The sequence below is a fragment of the Oncorhynchus tshawytscha genome, linkage group LG01 (genome assembly GCF_018296145.1).
Source record: "Oncorhynchus tshawytscha isolate Ot180627B linkage group LG01, Otsh_v2.0, whole genome shotgun sequence".
Classification (NCBI taxonomy): Eukaryota; Metazoa; Chordata; class Actinopteri; order Salmoniformes; family Salmonidae; genus Oncorhynchus; species Oncorhynchus tshawytscha.
In genome coordinates this window covers 69,969,314-69,988,513 of record NC_056429.1, presented here as the reverse complement: position 1 = coordinate 69,988,513, position 19,200 = coordinate 69,969,314, and the positions used below count along the sequence as shown (strand labels likewise).

The window sequence follows — 19,200 nt, the reverse complement described above, 5'->3', positions numbered from 1 at the left end:
AGAGGTTATTTTCCTGCCACCACTCCGCCAGGGCCCTCACCTCCTCCCTATAGGCTGTCTCGTCATTGTTGGTAATCAGGTCTACTATAGTTGTGTTGTCTGCAAACTTGAGGATTGAGTTGGAGGCATACATGGTCACACAGTCATGGGTGAACAGGGAGTACAGGAGGGGGCTGAGCACATACCTTTGTGGGGAACCTGTGTTGAGGATCAGCATAGTGAAGGTGTTGTTTCCTACCTTCACCACGTCGGGGGGGCCCGTCAGGAAGTCCAGGACCCATTTTCACAGGTCGGGGTTCAGACCCAGGGCCCGAGCTTAATGATGAGCTTGGAGGGTACTATGATGTTCAAGGCTGAGCTGTAGTCAATGAACAGCATTCTTACACAGGTATTCTTCTTGTCCAGATGGGATAGGGAAGTGTGCAGTGCGATGGCGATTACATCATCTGTGGCTCTATTGGAGCGGTACGTCTAGGCTGGAGGTGATATGATCCTTCACTAGTCTCTCAAAGCACTTCATGATGACAGAAGTGAGTGCTACTGGGCGATAGTCATTTAGTTCAGTTACCTTTGCTTTCTTGGATACAGGAACAATGGTGGACATCTTTAAGCAAGTGGGGACAGCAGACTGGGATAGGGAGAGATTGAATGTGTCCATAAACACAAATCAGATTGCTGGCCATGCGACTTATGTCTGAACTGTCAAATTGGATTTATTATTTTTAGACTGTTATTTGGCATATCTTGTTGCCTGCTAGCTACTCTGTTGACAGTTAAAATAATGTGTGGTAGCTAACTAGTTTGTTAATGGTTTACAAACAAATTAGTGACTGTTCTAGAAACCTAAACAGCTATACAGTTGAAGTCGGAAGTTTACATAGCCAAATACATTTAAACTCAATATAAATGTGTTTTTCACAATTCCTGACATTTAATCCTAGTAAAAATTCCCTGTCTTAGTTCATTTAGGATCACCACTTTATTTAATAATGTGAAATGTCAGAATAATAGTAGAGAGAATTATTTATTTCAGCTTTTATTTCTTTCATCACATTCCCACTGGGTCAGAAGTTTACACTCAATTAGTATTTTTGTAGCATTGTCTTTAAATTGTTTCACTTGGGTCAAACGTTTCGGGTAGCCTTCCGCAAGCTTCCCACAATAAGTTGGGTGAATTTTGTCCCATTCCTCCTGACAGAGCTGGTGTAACTGAGTCAGGTTTATAGGCCTCCTTGCTCGTGCACACTTTTTCAGTTCTGCCCACACATTTTCTAAAGGACTGAGGTCAGGGCTTTGTGATGGCCACTCCAATACCTTGACTCTGTTGTCCTTAAGCCATTTTGTCACAACTTTGGAAGAATGCTTGGGGTCATTGTCCATTTGGTAGACCCATTTGCGATCAAGCTTTCAATTCCTGACTGATGTCTTGAGATGTTACTTCAATATATTCACAGAATTTTCCTCCCTCATGATGCCATCTATTTTGTGAAGTGCACCAGTCCTTCGTGCAGCAATGCACCCCCACAATATGATGCTGCCACCCCCGTGCTTCACGGTTGGGATGGTGTTCTTCGGCATGCAAGCCTCCCCCTTTTTCCTCCAAACATAACGATGATCATTATGGCCAAACAGTTCTATTTTTGTTTCATCAGCCCAGTGGACATTTCTTCAAAAAGTATGATCTTTGTCCCCATGTGCAGTTGCAAAGCAGTGGCTTCTTCCTTGCTGAGCGGCCTTTCAGGTAATGTCGATTTAGGACTCGTTTTACTGTGGATATAGATACATTTGTACCTGTTTCCTCCAGCATCTTCACACGGTCCTTTTGTTCTGGGATTGATTTGCACTTTTCGCACCAAAGTACGTTCATCTCTAGGAGACAGAACGCGTCTCCTTCCTGAGCGGTATGACAGCTGCGTGGTCCCATGGTGTTTATACTTGCGTACTATTGTTTGTACAGATGAACGTGGTACCTTGAGGCATTCCCAAGGATGAACCAGACTTCTGGAGGTCTACGATTTTTTTTCTGAGGTCTTGGCTGATTTCTTTTGATTTTCCCATGATGTCAAGCAAAGCGGCACTGAGTTTGAAGGTAGACCTTGAAATATATCCACAGGTACACCTCCAATTGACTCAAATTATGTAAATTAGCCTATCAGAAGCATTTAAAGCCATGCCATAATTTCTGGATTTTTCCAAGCTGTTTAAAGGCACAGTAAACTTCTGACCCACTGGAATTGTGATACAGTGAATTATAAGTGAAATAATCTGTCTGTAAACAATTTAGATGTCCTAACTGACTTGCCAAAACTATAGTTTGTTAACAAGAAATGTATAGAGTGGTTGAAAAACAAGTTTTAATGACTCCAACCTAAGTGTATGTAAATGTCCAACTTCATGAAATGTCTGTAAATGTCTGTTCTTAGTTTTACATTTTTTAAATGGGGCATGCTTATTTAAGATGGTGAGGAAAGCACTTTTAAAGAACAACCAGGCATCCTCTACTGACAAGATGAGGTCAATATCCTTCCAGGATACCCGGGCCAGGTAGATTTTTTATTTTACCTTTATTTAACTAGGCAAGTCAGTTAAGAACACATTCTTATTTTCAATGACGGCCTAGGAACAGTGGGTTCTTAGGCCGTCAGCCTGTTCAGGGGCAGAATGACAGATTTGTAGCTTGTCAGCTCGGGGTTTGAACTTGCAACTTTAGGGTTGTACCTGGTAGGTTCCTTGATAATTTGTGATTGTAGATGACCGGGGTGCTAAGCATGTCCAGTTTAGGTCACCTAACAGTATGAACTCTGAAGATAGATGGGGGGAAATCAATTCACATATGGTGTCCAGGGCACAGCTGGGGGATCTATAACAAGAGGCAACAGTGAGAGACTTATTTCTGGAAAGGCGGATTTTTATAAGTAGTAGCTCGAACTGTTTGGGCATAGACCTGTAGATTTTCATTTCCGCCCCCTTTAGCAGTTCTATCTTGACTTAAAATGTTGTAGTTGTGGATGGAAATTTTAGAATTTTTGGTGGCATTCCTAAGCTTGGATTCAGACACGGCTAGGCTATCAGGGTTGGCGGAGTGTGCTAAAGCAGTGAATAAAACACATTTAGGGAGGAGGCTTCTGATGTTAACATGCATGAAACCAAGGCTTTTACGGTTACAGAAGTTAACAAATGAGAGCGCCTGGGGAGTAGGTGTGAAGCAGGGGACTGCAGGGCCTGGGTTAACCTCTACGTCACCAGAGGAACAGAGGAGGAGTAGGATAAGGGTATGGCTGAAGGCTATAAGAACTGGTCGTCTAGTGCTTTGGGAACAGAGAGTAAAAGAAGCAGATTTCTGGGGGTGGTAGAATAGATACAGGGCATAATGTACAGACAAGGGTATGGGAGGATGTGAGTACCGTGGGGGTAAACCTAGGCTTTGAGTGACGATAAGAGAGCTTGCATCTCTAGAGACACCAGTTAAGCCAGGCGAGGTCACCTCGTGTGTGGGGTGTGTGACAAAAGAGCTACTAAGGGCTGTACAGTGAAAAAACAATGATAACTAACCGGAATAGCAGAAGACAAGGCATATTGACATTAGAGGAAGGCATGTGTAGCCGAGTGATCATCGGGTCCAATGAGCAGCAATAGGTGAGTCAGGGAGCTGTTCAATAGTCGCTACTATGCTAGGTGAGCGGGACGCACAGCGTTCATAAAGCTAGCAGGCCGGGGATAGCAGATGGGTCTTCGTGTGTGCACAGATGAATTATAAAGAGGTCCGCTAAGCATTATTTAATGTTCAGAGTGTGTCTGTGTGTGTGCGTGTGTGTGTGTGTATGCCCTATATGAGTTTGTGCCCACTTTGGGTGAGTGTGTAATGAATACATGAGTGTTAACTTCTTGGCGCACCAATCCCGTTAGCTGGATCATTTTCGTCAACATACTCTGAATTGCAGAGCACCAAATTCACATTAAATTACTAAAAATATTTAATTTTCATGCAATCACAAGTGCAATATAGCAAAACACAGCTTAGCTTGTTGTTAATCCACCTGGCGTGTCAGATTTCAAAAAAGCTTTACAGCAAAAGCTATCCAAGCGTTTATGTTAGGACATCTCTCTCAGAAGACAAAATATTACAAACAGCTAGCAGCAAAGTAGATTGGTAACAAAAGTCAGAAAGCCAATAAAATGAATCGCTTACCTTTGAGGATCTTCAGATGTTTGCACTCACGAGTCTCCCAGTTACACAATAAATGCTCATTTTGTTCCATCTAGATTATTTTTATATCCAAAATGCCTCCATTTGGTTGGCGCGTTTTGTTCAGAAATCCACAGGCTCGAGCGGTCACGACGGGGCAGACGAAAATTCCAAATAGTATCCGTAAAGTTCGTAGAAACATGTCAAACGTTTTTTATAATCAATCCCAGGTTGTTTTTACAATAAATAATCAATAATATTTCAACCGGACCGTAGATTTTTCAATTAGGAGAGAGAGAGTGTCTGCTCCAAGCTGTTGTCTGCTCCAAGGTGTTGCGCATGCAAAACTCTGCTGACACCCAGCCATCCACTGACGCGATGTGATCCTTCTCCCTCATTTTTCAGAATGAAAGCCAGAAATTGTCTAAAGACTGTTCACAACACGTGGAAGCCATAGAGAAAGGAATCTGGTTGAAATCCCTTTAAATGGAGGGAAGGCATGCAATGGAACCGAGAGGTTTCAGGAAAAACAGCACTTCCTGGTTGGATTTTCCTTAGGTTTTCGCGTGCAATATCAGTTCTGTTATACTCACAGACAATATTTTGACAGTTTTGGAAACTTTAGAGTGTTTTCTATCCTAATCTGACAATTATATGAATATTCTAGATTCTGGGCATGAGAAATTTCATTTGGGTACGTTTTTCATCCAAACATCAAAATACTGCCCCATACACTCAAGAGGTTAAGTATGTAGGTTTCTCCTATGAGTATATTTGTAAATTAAACAATGTATATATTTGTAAATTAAACAATGATATCAAGCCACAGTCAGACATGATTACAGACACCTGTAAGAGTGGGTATGGTATGGGAGTTAGTCTCACATTGCCACACTTCCAGGTCTTGTTCACTCTGCTATTGAAGTGAACGCAAGGAAATCAAGGTTCAGTGGGGATTAACAAGGTGAATCCACGTGCAGGGAGTGAACAGTACGTATTTATATCTAAGAATTAACCAATTATATCAGGCCACACCCGGCCATGATTACAGACACTATATAAACTAGTGACCTGCAGTGTTTGTTTGATGAAGACAGCTTGTCTGTTGAAACGTTGGTTATTAGGTTATTCAATTATTGCATCTGAGCTCCTAGAGTGTGCGGCTCTCCTTTTCTTTTTCATATGTGTCTGGTCTAACTGGACTATGAACGGCGTTGGCTGCATAGTCATATTTTATTCATCCATCTCCTTATTTATTTATTTATTATTCTCTAGAATGTGAAGTGTCTCAGAAGCTGGCCCAGGCTGGGAGTGATGTCACATGGGGAAGCACACGTGATCCAGCCTCCCAGCAGGCCTTGCAGCTCTGCTCAAATGCAGATGTCAGGTCCTGGCTGGCACAGCCCTGATGCATTGTGGGTGACAGAATAACAGGGTCACCCAAGGTTAGCTGATAGACTGGAGCACAATGAAGTGCACCACACTAGATAAGGGCTGCTCTTGTGGTGCAGTAACATTAAAGGGGCAAACTGCAGTTACTATATCCAATTCTGGACTTTCATTATATTAAATTCATTATATGTACCCATTGGTTCTTGAAGAATATCTTATAAATGCCTTGTGCGCTTAGTTCAACTGTCATACCCCATCAGAGCCCAAAATATCAGCTTGTTTTAGTCCAATGTTTGTAAACAAAGTAAATGTAAACAACCACTGTATGGCCTCAGAACATGTTTAAAACTATCATTTTTATATCATAGAGGGTCGGTCCTCACATTCATAGCTCTGTCCATCCCTCAGCTTTTTAACAGAACAGTGGCAGGGAGTACGCTTTGTTATTGTTTCAACTGCTGATTGCTGCTTTAAACAATCAGGTTTAACAACATATGACTGAACACACACTGAAATGTCTCTCAGGTTAAACCCACTGAAATGTCTCTCAGGTTAAACCCACTGAAATGTCTCTCAGGTTGAACCCCCTGTAATGTCTGTCAGGTTGAACCCTCTGAAATGTCTCTCAGGTGCACACACTGAAATGTCTCTCAGGTTGAACCCACTGAAATGTCTCTCAGGTTGAACCCACTGAAATGTCTCTCAGGTAGAACCCACTGAAATGTCTCTCAGGTTGAACACACTGAAATGTCTCTTAGGTACACAGACTGAAATGTCTGTCAGGTTGAACCCACTGAAATGTCTCTTAGGTACACAGACTAAAATGTCTCTCAGGTAGAACCCACTGAAATGTCTCTCAGCTTGAACACACTGAAATGTCTCTCAGGTAGAACCCACTGAAATGTCTCTCAGGTAGAACCCACTGAAATGTCTCTCAGGTTGAACACACTGAAATGTCTCTTAGGTACACAGACTGAAATGTCTGTCAGGTTGAACCCACTGAAATGTCTCTCAGGTTGAACCCGTTGAAATGTATCTTATGTTGAATCCACTGAAATGGCTCTCAGCTTTATCACACTGAAATAGCCTTGAGATTTAACTAGTGCTGAATGATTAGCAAAAATGTCAGTATATTATTCGCTAAACTAATTAACTGATGTGGGTTCAATTATTAGAATTCCATTTAATGTTTTTTCTTTGTGTGAGCTCAAAGCGCTGTTGTAGGACTTTGTAGTTTTCAAAAGGCAAATATTCAACATAGTTTACAGCAGAAAACGTGGTAATCAACTACAATGACCATAATACGGTGTGTGTTCTTGAAAGACAGACCGAGGACGGGACAGCAGAGCGCCACATGAGGGAGGGACAGAGACAGAAGCAGTTGCTTGTGAGGTAGCCGGCAATACATCTAATTGATTGATAGTTGGCATTAAACAGTCTTGAAAGTATGCCTTATCTACTTTGAAGATGACTACAGTAGTGATTTTGTCAGAAAGCAAAGCCAGCTAGCTAGCCTAATCAACCGATCGCTACCTGCACCTACCAGCCTGTCCAACATCACTACTCTGGACGGCTCTGACTTCGAATACGTGGACAACTACAAATACTTAGGTGTCTGGTTAGACTGTAAACTCTCCTTCCAGACCCATATCAAACATCTCCAATCCAAAGTTAAATCTAGAATTGGCTTCCTATTTCGCAACAAAGCATCCTTCACTCATGCTGCCAAACATACCCTTGTAAAACTGACCATCCTACCAGTCCTCGACTTTGGCGATGTCATTTACAAAATAGCCTCCAATACCCTACTCAACAAATTGGATGCAGTCTATCACAGTGCAATCCGTTTTATCACCAAAGCCCCATATACTACCCACCATTGCGACCTGTATGCTCTCGTTGGCTGGCCCTCGCTTCATACTCGTCGCCAAACCCACTGGCTCCATGTCATCTACAAGACCCTGCTAGGTAAAGTCCCCCCTTATCTCAGCTCGCTGGTCACCATAGCATCTCCCACCTGTAGCACACGCTCCAGCAGGTATATCTCTCTAGTCACCCCCAAAACCAATTCTTTCTTTGGCCGCCTCTCCTTCCAGTTCTCTGCTGCCAATGACTGGAACGAACTACAAACATCTCTGAAACTGGAAACACTTATCTCCCTCACTAGCTTTAAGCACCAACTGTCAGAGCAGCTCACAGATTACTGCACCTGTACATAGCCCACCTATAATTTAGCCCAAACAACTACCTCTTTCCCAACTGTATTTAATTTTTATTTATTTATTTATTTTGCTCCTTTGCACCCCATTATTTTTATTTCTACTTTGCACATTCTTCCATTGCAAAACTACCATTCCAGTGTTTTACTTGCTATATTGTATTTACTTTGCCACCATGGCCTTTTTTGCCTTTACCTCCCCTCTCACCTCATTTGCTCACATTGTATATAGACTTGTTTATACTGTATTATTGACTGTATGTTTGTTTTACTCCATGTGTAACTCTGTGTCGTTGTATCTGTCGAACTGCTTTGCTTTATCTTGGCCAGGTCGCAATTGTAAATGAGAACTTGTTCTCAACTTGCCTACCTGGTTAAATAAAGGTAAAATAAAAAATAAATAAAAAATTAAGATGACTCATTGGGGAGCACAGAGATAATGGTGGCTGCTACTGCCTGAGCAATAGTGTGATAAAGTAATGGGATAAAGGATGGTTTGTTAATAAGTAATAAGCAGTAATAGGCCGTCAATACCATTGCTTTTATTAGCTAATAAAGTCATCATCATACTAAAACAAATATGTAATATACACAACTAAAATATTTAATTAAAATAAAGTAATGTGGAATAAATGATGGTTAATACGTGATAAGCAGTAATGGGCAGTCACTACCATCATGGGGTTTTAATTCATTGTTTTATTCTGTGTTGATACAGCTTTCAACCTAAATAATGCATGAAATTTTTAACCAAATCGAAACTGAACCGACCTCAAAAAGCACTAATCGATCAGCGCTAGGTTTAACATGTACACACACTGAGACACAGGTTTCTGCATGGCTCTTGTCCCCGTGATGAATGGCTCAGCTTCATTCCTTGAGGCCTGCTAATCACTTGAGCCCGGGGTTTAATTAAACAAACGTTGGTATCAATCGATTAACTAAAACCAATTAGGTACAAAATAGTTGGGCTCAGCCCATCAAGCGGGCACTCTTGGCAGGAAGTAATATAATAATTTAACATTTTTGATTGGAGGGAAGTCATCTTTTAGATGAGCCATTGGTAGCCTAAAGCAGACCAGGTTTAATTATGTCTATTATTACACTGGCCTCTATTCTTCACACAGCTCATTCTCCAACATGGGAAGTTTAGAGTGTGACCCTGTTTCACTGACACTGCTAGATGAGCCCTACAGGGTTTTCTGTCTGACAGGCTTTTTCTGGACCAGGATACTATCCCTAAAGGGACTTATAGTACTGATTTTACTGTAGCCTATGACCAGATTTACAGAGGCCACTCACGCCACTCTTTTTTTTCCTCCACACATTGGCTCGGTACAGATACCCCCTGTATATAGCCTCGTTATTGTTATTTTATTGTGTTACTTTTTTCTTACTTTAGTTTGTTAAAAAAATAAAAATTGCAAATAGTTCCTTACTTACTTTAAAAAAAATCTGCATCGTTGGTTAAGGGCTTGTAAGCATTTCACTGTGAGGTCTACACTTGTATTTGTGGCGCATGTGACAAATACACGTTTTTTTGAAACACTGGAATACTCTTTGATTAAACACAAAGGAAGAGCTCGTATTGTTGGAGTCACGGTCAGGCACAAAGTTTCAGGCCACCAGAGGACATTTTTAGTCAATGCCATCAGTTTTCTATGTGACACCTACTTTGTGGAGTGACAGTGAGACAGATGCTGGCCATGAGTATTCCAGAATCCCTGGCTGTGTAGTTTGTATGATGGATGTTCCATATTGGTATTTCTGGGATATGCAGTTTGTATGATGAATGTTCACCAGGGGTATTTCTGGGGTGTGTAGTCAACGTGAGACTGGGGATAATATATGTATGTGTTCTGTTCCCTCTCACCCCGCTGGAATAGGAGCTTAATCTGCCTGATAGCCTGTGAATATTTCATGGGTGTTCTATCTTCAATCATCGCTCCAATATGGATGGTAATGTCACCGACAATTTCAGTGCACTAAGACCCTTATCGAGGGATCCTCTTAGAAAGCCCTAAAAATGTTCATCTGGCATCCCCCCCTGTTAGGGATTTACAGATGGTATCTTCCATGATGAATGTTTTAGCCTACATAATTTCTGGATCCCTTCTCTGCAATTTCAGCCTCCCACTGGCCCATCTACCTCTGTCCCTCCCTCCTTTATCCCCCCCTCCTTTCCCTATCTCTCTGGGAACATATCCTCTTTCTCTTATCACTCTCTTTTCTGTCTGATGCTATGGGATATTGGATGTTTTTTGAGGCCATGTGGTAGTTCTCCAGTAATTGAAGTGTGCGATGCCTGTTGGCTCTGTTACTGTTGTGAGCTGGGAGTTGATTGTTGTAGAGGCTGAGTTGGTTACATGGAAAAGGGAAAGTGGGAGACCTAGTCAGTAGTACAACTGAATGCCTTCAACTGAAATGTGTCTTCCGCATTTAACCCAACCCCTCAGAGAGGTGCTGGGGGCTGCCTTAATCGACATCCATGTCTTCGGGGTCGGGGTTAAGGTTCTAGTTAGACTATGTCTGGTTATACTGTGCCTGTCCATAAGAAATTAGCCCTAAATGTTGACAGCAGCACAGCTACGCTCCACATACAGCTGCTCCCCACCCCATTTAATGTAATCTCTCAGTCTCTCTCTCTCTCTCTCTCTCTCTCTCTCTCTCTCTGTGTTCATAAAAGCATGGAGAGCTTTTTTAAAAGCTTCTTGTGGGGTGGACTGGCTCGGTCGGCTTGGCCAATGCCTGAGGCTACCGCTCATTAATAAAACATGATTTACAGTGAACGTCTGCACCTGCTGCCATCTTGCCATCCCTAATCTGTATGTCCTAACTGCACCGCAGATGGATGAGAGCTGGGCGTTACTGTGGCAACCTTCCCTAATTGGCATGGCATGACTGACACCTGCTGTCATGGCTGATGGCTTTCCTGACAGGCAGTGAGCTGGACAGCCCCGGCTGGGGTCCTCAGTGGATAATCAGTTGTGTTGGAAATGAAGAGGCGAAGTGAGAGGTTTTTCTCCGGCCAAAATCTGTTCATGAAAATAAGGCCACGAAGCGATTAATTTTTGTATGGAGGTCAATGAGAGAGTGTAACTGCTAATTTGCTACCTGAGACTAATTTGATTGAATAGAAGTTTCATAATGGTTAGGTTGTTACAAATGTACTGATATAAGTGGACGTAGGTGGCTTTTCGGCAACTTACCCAAAAACTGCTTAATATCAGAGTTGTGCCAGTGTAACGGATGTGAAACGGCTAGCTTAGTTAGCGGTGCGCGCTAAATAGCGTTTCAATCAGTGACATCACTTGCTCTGAGACCTTGAAGTAGTAGTTCCCCTTGCTCTGCAAGGGCCGCGGCTTTTGTGGAGCGATGGGTAATGATGCTTCGTGGGTGTCAGTTGTTGATGTGTGCAGAGGGTCCCTGGTTTGCGCCCGTGTATGGGCGAGGGGACGGTAATAAAGTTATACTGTTACACCTGTTGTCATAGGGATAGATAGAGGACTCATGGTTATAATTCATTTTAACATGGACATTGCCATGCTGTCACAGAAGCTGTGATGGCATAGATAAAAAGATGAGTCCTCTATCTATCTTTATCTGCCCTCTCATTGGCTAGTATGGTCCCACCTGATCTCGCCTCCTCCCCCTGCCTTCCTTCTTTGAGGACATGTTTTTCCATTGTTAGAGCTGTAACTTGAATATCTTGTCAATATAATAGACAATCTTTGGTAGTGTGATGTTGAGAGTGGCTGGCCATTGCTCAGAATAAACTGATGCCACAGTATTGAAGCCAACTAAGCTTCCTGAGACTACTACTACCATTTATTTTCAATGGTATTCCACAACCAAACATCATGCCTGATTGCTATGGGACAGCCATACCACAGTTCCTGAGCAAGACATGACAGTGACATTGAGGATTACTATGGATTTCTATGGCTTTCAAACCATGTGCTGCATTTCATTAGCCACCACCATACTCAAAGTAAAAACACTTCCACATTTGCACTTCCACATTGTGTATTTTTTCTGCCATGCATCTCTTAGCCTAAATGCCTTTATTATGTTGTAGCTAACATGTTATGACATTTGTTCTGGAATATGTGCATTGTAATGGATCTCGGTAGCTCTCTTTATAAACCCTACAACATATCTCTCCACATGAATATCTTGTAAGCACCCATTGCCTTCCAGTAGCTGTCTGTCTATCCCAAATGACACCCTTTTTCCTTTTATAGTGCACTACCTTTGGTCAAAAGCCGTGCACTATGTAGGGAATAGGGTACCATTTGGGACACAACCTGTGTCTGTGTGTATGTGTAGCTGCTTAGACTGGGTGTAGACCTGCTCCTCTCTGACCAACACCAGCACCATACATCACTGTCAGACAGAGAGAATGCATTATGGATCAGGGTCTGATGCCTCCTATAGATCTGTCACACTCCACTTATCCTTTCTCTCACTCGCTCCCTCTCTCCTTTTTTCATCAAATAAGTATAGCCCTTCTCCTCTTGTTTTCCTCTCTCTCTCTCCTCTCTCTCACTCTCTCTCTCTCTTGCTCGCCTTCTCTCTCTTTCTCTCTCGCATTCTCTCTCTTTCTCTCTCGCTCTTTCTCTTTATTACTCTCTCTACAGTATGTCTGACTGCCTATGCCTCTCTTCCTCTCTGCATCTCTCCTGCTCTTTTGCTTCCCTGCCCTAACAAGGTTTCCGTGGAGAAGGTGACAGACAACAGTGTTACAAATGAAAGGATCTCTCAGTTAGAGGAGAAGAAAGAAAAGGAGAGATATGTGTTTCTTGCTTTCCATGTCATGTGTCCAAGCCAAGGCGCGGATTCTCTAAAAATATAAAATATTTTCTTCTATTGTACATGTATTGGAATGTATTTGAAATTCATGTTTGGTGCTTTTCTTTTCCAATACATTTCTGAACACCAATTACATCATCTGTTAATGACTGCAGTAATCCAGTCTGCTTCATGCATTACCACTGGACCATTGCTGATGATGTCAGCAGAGAGGAAGTTGCTCATGAATGCTCGGTTTTCCTCTTGTTTTCGTCAAGTAGCACAGCCACCTTGGCTTTCATGTTCCCTCGCTTCCTCTTGTATGGGCGGTTGTGGAAAATCAGTCCCCGACGGGATGGCTCAAACATTCCCCTTAGCCCTGTTTCTGGGCTACCAGCACAAAACACAGTCACTTCTGATTGGTTCCACACAAGGCCCTGGTCCCGATGCCCAGGAAATGACACCACTCTTTCTCTTCCTTTCTCCCTCTCTCTCTCTCTTTCTCCCTCTCTCTCGCTCTCTCTCTCTCTCCCTCGCTAGCTCTCTTTCTCTCTCTCTGTTTCTTACCTTTCTCTCTTTCTCTCTGTTTCTTACCTCTCTCTTCCTTGCTCTCACTGTTCCCCACCTCTTTCTCAGCTCTTTCTCTCCCTCAATTTCAATGAAATATAAAGGGCTTTATTGGTATGGGAAACATATGTTTACATTGCCAAAGCAAGTGAAACAGGCAAGAAACACAAGGGAAATTAACAAGGGAAATAAACAATAAAAATTAACAGTAAACAGCAAATGTGATATTATTAGCAATGTTGTAACAATGTGCAAAATAGTTGAAGTATAAATAAATAAACAGATCAAAATTGATTGCATTTACAATGGTGTTTGTTCTCCACTGGTTGCCCTTTTCTTGTGTCAACAGGTCACAAATCCTGCTGCTGTGGTGGCACACTGTGATATTTCAACTAATATATATGGGAGTTTATCAAGATTGGGTTTGTTTTCAAATTATTTATGGATCTGTGTAATCTGAGGGAAATATGTGACCGACTGGCTCAAATTGGTCTTATGTAGCAACATTTGAAATTGTAAACTCACTTTTGAGAAAAGGGCCTTTGAATGTTTTGGTACCTACTGGAGAGCTCTCCTTTGTCTACACCCATTCAACATTGTTCACATCCTCTTAAGCCAGCCCCACCCATCTCTTTAAGGATTCACATATGAGGTTATGTGCTAAACAGTGAGTAGTGTAGTAAAGATTAAGACTAAAAGTGGTAAAAGTAGTAGCCTACAATAAGGAAACATTCCAGGTAAGTTTGTCTAGCCCAGGTGTCCAGTCCAGGTGGTGCTTGTACAGACAGACCATCTATGGGAGGAAGGATGTCAGACAACAACCCAGGCTCCAGAGCATCAAAGAAGTAAAACAGGAAATAACAAACAAAAAATTTGAAGACATTACAACCTTGCACAACATCAATTCACCTCCCAAGTTTAGATAAGAAGAATAACCTCATACAATCGTTTGAAGTGCTGGTACTGCTTGATCTGTGGCCACAGCCTGAAGTATGGAGTCTGGTGTTGCCAGCCATAGCTTTCCACCAGCACCGTACCATCTAGTCCACAAAAGTGTTTGTGCCCTGGGTGGTATCCTTGTAATACTATTGCATTATGCTCGCTGCAAGTCCTCATGCTTCAGGTGTAACTTGTGCTTGCTTGGGCCAGCTCTTTTTTTGATGGGAGGCAGTAGACCATTCTCCTTGTATGACTGGTGGAGGAGTGTCAGGCGTGTTGTACTGATGCTGAAAGACAAATTCCAGATACAAATTGTTTAGCATTATTATACAATAGATGCGAAAATCCATTCTGAGATAACATCACTACACACAGTTCATACACGTAATGTTTACTAGCTAGCCAGCCATCTAACTTCAGCTAATGTTAGCTAGCTAACAGCAAGCTTTAACTTGGGGTATTTTGTTTAGACATGTAGCCAGCTAGCTAGCCAGCTAAACAATGAACTATAATCCCAATCCATAGAGTACTAGCAATACAAAATGATTTTCATAGCTAGCTAAAGTTAACCAAATAAGTTCAATGTTAACTAGTTAGCTAGCTAACATTAGGCTTTAACTAGCAATGCAAAATGGCATTTTTTAAAGAAGTTACCCGGCAACTGGACCTTTTTTGGAACACCATTATTTTTGTCTTGCTGAGATTAACTGTCAGGGCCTAAGTCTGACAGAATCTGTGCAGAAGATGTAGGTGCTGCTGTAGGCCTTGCTTGGTTGTGGACAGAAGCACAGATCATCTGCAAACAGTAAACATTTGACTTCAGAGTCTAGCAGGGTGAGGTTGGGTGCTGCAGACTGTTCTAGTGCCCACACCAATTCATTGATATATACTGTATGTTGAAGAGGGTGGGCCTCAAGCTGCATCCCTGTCTCACCCCTTGTCCCTGACAAATACATCAGTGTGTTTTCTTGCCAATTTTACCCGCACACTTTTTTTGTTTGTATACATTTTATAATGTTGTATGTTTCCCCCCCAAAAAACACTTTCTATCAATTTATATAGCAGACCCTCATGCCAAATTGAGTCAAAAGCTTTTTTGAAACCAACACTTTGCTTTGGTTTTGTTTTGTTTGTATTTTAATAAGTATGCAGGGTGAAGATATGGTCTGTCATACGGTAATTTGGTAAAAAGCCAATTTGACATTTGCTCGGGACATTGTTTTCATTGTTTTCACAGGAAATGTAGGAATCTGCTGTTAATGATAAGGCAGAAGATGTTCCGCATATTGTTGACGCATATCCCACAGTAGTTATTGGGGTTGAATTTGTCTCCACTTTTGTGGATTGGGGTGATCAGGCCTTGGTTCCAAATATTGGGGAAGATGCCAGAGCTGAGGCTGATGTATAGCCAATTGGAATTTATGGTCTGTATATTTTATAATTTCATTTGGGATGCTTGAACACCACAGGCCTTTTTGGGTTGAAGGGTTTTTATTTTGTCCTATATTTCATTCAATGTCATTCGAGAATCCAGTGGGTTCTCGTAGTCTTTAATAGCTGTCTTTAAGATTTGTAATTGATTGTGTCATATATGTTTTTGCTGTTGGGACTTTGTTATAGGACCAAAAAGATTGTAGAAGTGGTTTATCCATACATCTCCAATTTGTATCGATAGCTCTTCGTGTTGTTGTTTGTTTAGTGTGTTCCAATTTTCCCAGAAGTGGTTAGAGTCTATGGATTCTTCAATTACATCAAGCTGATTTCTGACGTGCTGTTCTTTATATTTTCTTGGTGTATTTCTGTACTGTTTTAGTGTTTCACCAGTACTTTATTGCTTTCTCACTCTCTCTCTTCTTTTCTTGGCTGATCTTTTCTCTACTCCTTCATTACCCTTCTCTCTGCTCCATGCTGGTAAGAAAAAGCACAGCACATTAGCAGCCAGTCATTTGTTCTCAGCGTGTGTACAGTAATAGCGCTATTTTCCAAGGCCAGCTGTAGAGCATAAATAGGCTGCTAGAATCTCTCCTGTGTCGTTTAATGTACAGAGAAAAAAAGCTTTTATCTTGGATTTGACCCTAGCGCTCCCTACATCAAATGAATGTGGTGGATGTTGTATAAGCCGAATTCTCGGGAAAGGTAACAGGGTTCTAGATAAAGAAACATAATGTTTTTCCAGGGACCATTCCATACGTCTTTTTTTCTAAAGTGCGGTGGATGGAAATGCTAATCGATAGTAGATACTAGTATGTCTAGTATGTCCACTGCAGCCAAGACAAGAGAGAGAGAGAACAGACAGAAGAAGAGTTCTAGTGGCTCATCTCTCTTCCTTCCCGTCTTCTCTCTAGGGTCGTTCTACCTCAAATGCAAAAGGCAAAGGATTTCGACACCCACCATCAGATTTTTCTGAAATCGTTTCTGCAGTTAATAACAGATGTGGTTAGCATCGTATACTCCAGACCCAGGCCAGAGCAGTCGCTAGGCCAGACAGGTCGAGCAGGTTTCTGAGCAGGGCTGAAGTCATAGAAAATATGCCAGAGTTTATGCAGCTTTTCAAATTAAGTAGCAGTGCCAATGAGAGAGAGAGAGAGAGATAGAGAGAGAGAGAGAGAGAGAGAGAGAGAGAGAGAGAGAGAGAGAGAGAGAGAGAGGAGGCGGGGGATTCTAGAGAGCAGGAGTGGGCAGAGAGTCGTTCCATGTCATTTCACCAATCCGGGAAACCCACCATCTCAGATTGTTTTGAAATCGTTTCTGTAGTTAAAAACAAGTAAGATTGACATTCCTGTAACATCATTTGTTGAAATATAATTTGATCTCTGAGAAATGAAGCTAATTGATTGCACCCAAATTGGCCATTTTAATTCATAGGATTCAGATCCCATATTCAATAGATCCGATTTTGACCAAACTTCTTGCTAGGACTAACTGAATTGCTTTCATGGAGGACTGGCTTGAATTGTGAGGGTGAACACAAAATGTATTTTTACCATGAGCCAAATGTATTGGTTTTCTACACAAAGTTTTAAAGGAAATGTTGTGGTCTATTTAATAAACACAAGAGACCAGCAAAATGTATATAATAGTGTGGCGGTGCAGCAGGAACAGCAGTATTTAGTGGTCAAAACATGGTACTTTCACACTACTTCATGGTAAATAATGCAAGTAACTTCAATTACTGATTTCTCTGAACAGGGGAAGAAAACATCACCAGATTCACATGAATGCATTACATAGTATGGAGAAGCAATACTCCAAGCCACAGCTTCATACTACTTGTCAAACACAGAGAACTGATACTGTATACTTGTTGTTGGGGTTGAATTGGCATGGGGTGTGGTTTTGACCGCTCCTCATGTCTTACTCATTGGTAAGAAGAAGTTTGGTCTAAATTGGATGTTGGGTACTGTATTTATTGAATGTTTTCTGAATTCAATCAATTAAAGTAAACAATTTTGGTGCAATCAATTAGATACATTTTTCATAGATCAAATACATTTTTACCAAGTAATGTTTCATGAAGGCCAATCTTACCTGCTTTTTGCTGCAGAAACGATTTCAGAAAAATCTGAGATGGTGGCTGTCATGGCTTGCTGAAATGACACGGAACAACTCTCTTTCCACTCATGCTCTCCCCAATGCCCTCTCTCTCTCTCTCTCTCTTTGAAGTAGAAATTATGAAATGAGTTGGGAGCGTGAATATTAAATTCCTCTGGAGTCAGTCAGCTGGCTGCTGCTTAATTTCAGCACTTCATTCTCTCTCTCACATACACCCTCTCTCTCTCTTTCCTCTCTTCCTATTGGCATTGCTGTTTTGAAAAGCTACATATTTTCTATGACTTCAGCCCTGCTCAGAAACCTGTTCGACCTGTCTGGCCTAGCGACTGCCCTGGCCCGGGTCTGGAGTAGGGTGACTGGCCTAGCAACTGCCAATCACCCTACTCTGGAGTAGGAAGGGAGAGAGGAAGGGAGAGGGAGGGAGAGAGGACACAGCGCAGTCAAATAGAGAATGAGCCCTGGGAAAATAATAAAACATGGAGGAAGGAAGGAGGGCAGTAAAGCAGTGTGTCACCAGGGCCACCCGAGACCAGTCGGAACGTGACATGTTTAGATTAGCCAGTCGTCATTGTGGAAGGAGATGTCTAGTACATACAGATGTCAGATCTTAATTTAATCTCTATTTTGTCGCAGAACATTTTCCTGCTTCATCAGGAAAAATTTCAAATGAGCCTCGTGAGTCCCTGAAAAAGAGAAGTTCTATTTCTCTCCATGCGGCGGCAGTCGAGACATTGGAATCAGGGCTTCTTATCAAAATAGTCAGTCTAGCGATATTTTAGTCCCGCTCTTGATAAGAAATGACCATATCAGACTCTTTTTGCTAGCATAAATAGGAACCAAATAAAATAATAACAATAGGCTACACCAACATTAGTTTCTATTCACACAAAGTGTCGGGTAAATTGCCACAGTAGATTTGCCATGGTAAATAATTAAATATTTAATTTCTGTTATACGGAATGCTTGTCAAATAGATACATCACCCTTAGTCTGTTCAAAACGGACTAAGTTGTTCCGATTACAATACTAAGAAGAAGGTGAACATATCTTGAAAGGCTGGTTGAATGCAGGACTAAGGTCAAACCGACATCTTTTAGTGAGCGGTAATGGGGTGAATTTAAAGCGTATCGATGGTTTAACGAGACATCAGCTGGGGATAATCTTAGTGCCATCGATGGGTGTAAAATACCCATTGTTATTTGATTATATTCCAATAGGCTACATTCTGTAGGCTACCCATTAGCCTATCCATTATCACATCATGAAGGGTATGAAAACCAATAGTAGGCTACTGTTTGTTTCCCTGGCTGAGTTGATGAGCTGATTTGGGCCATCAGTTGATTAACGGATGACAAACTTTCCTCCAGTGTGAATGCTGGTCCATATTTTATAGTTAGGCTATGTATAATTTGTCAATATAGTTCTGGTCTTTGGTGTGGATTGAAAGCCTGTATTGTGTGGCTTTAATATTTCGTAAAGCTGTCAAGAGCCTATCCAAAGAAAATGCTGTTGCGCTGAGACACTTTTCTTTGATGTGTAAATTATCAGAATATTG

General features: G+C 41.7%; 1 protein-coding gene and 1 long non-coding RNA gene across 3 annotated transcripts in view; one reads left to right on the top strand and one right to left on the bottom strand.

Annotated features, from left to right (window-relative positions):
• LOC112255898 (sodium/calcium exchanger 1) overlaps positions 1-19,200 on the top strand; it is a 192,737-nt gene that overhangs the window by 47,181 nt on the left and 126,356 nt on the right. The window lies entirely within an intron of this gene.
• Positions 13,774-17,942, bottom strand: LOC112255912. The gene is made up of 3 exons (XR_002954350.2): positions 16,485-17,942; positions 14,748-14,889; positions 13,774-14,380 (listed from the first exon to the last, which is right to left on the bottom strand). It is a non-coding gene; the product is annotated as an uncharacterized LOC112255912 (long non-coding RNA).